Here is a 228-nt window from a genome sequence, read left to right as displayed (position 1 = left end):
CCCTTATCTTCCCCTTCCTAATTCCCCTGTAACCACCATCTCTCCACCTGACGAAGGTTAGGTGGGAACTTCCTGCATAACAGTCTCCTATGCTGGACCTATGATGTTTTGGTTGGTTCTATGGCTTCATAGTAACCACCTTACTGATGGTCCAGTCTAAAGGCTTCTCCGGACAGAGCTCCGACGCGGGAACCATGGTGGGTGAGTACGATCCATGTCTAATATATG

This window comes from Sinocyclocheilus anshuiensis, unplaced genomic scaffold, assembly GCF_001515605.1.
Source record: "Sinocyclocheilus anshuiensis isolate Anshui unplaced genomic scaffold, SAMN03320099.WGS_v1.1 scaffold1973, whole genome shotgun sequence".
In the NCBI taxonomy this organism is placed as follows: Eukaryota; Metazoa; Chordata; class Actinopteri; order Cypriniformes; family Cyprinidae; genus Sinocyclocheilus; species Sinocyclocheilus anshuiensis.
The sequence above is the reverse complement of the archived record's forward strand: the minus strand, read 5'-3'. Positions refer to the sequence as shown.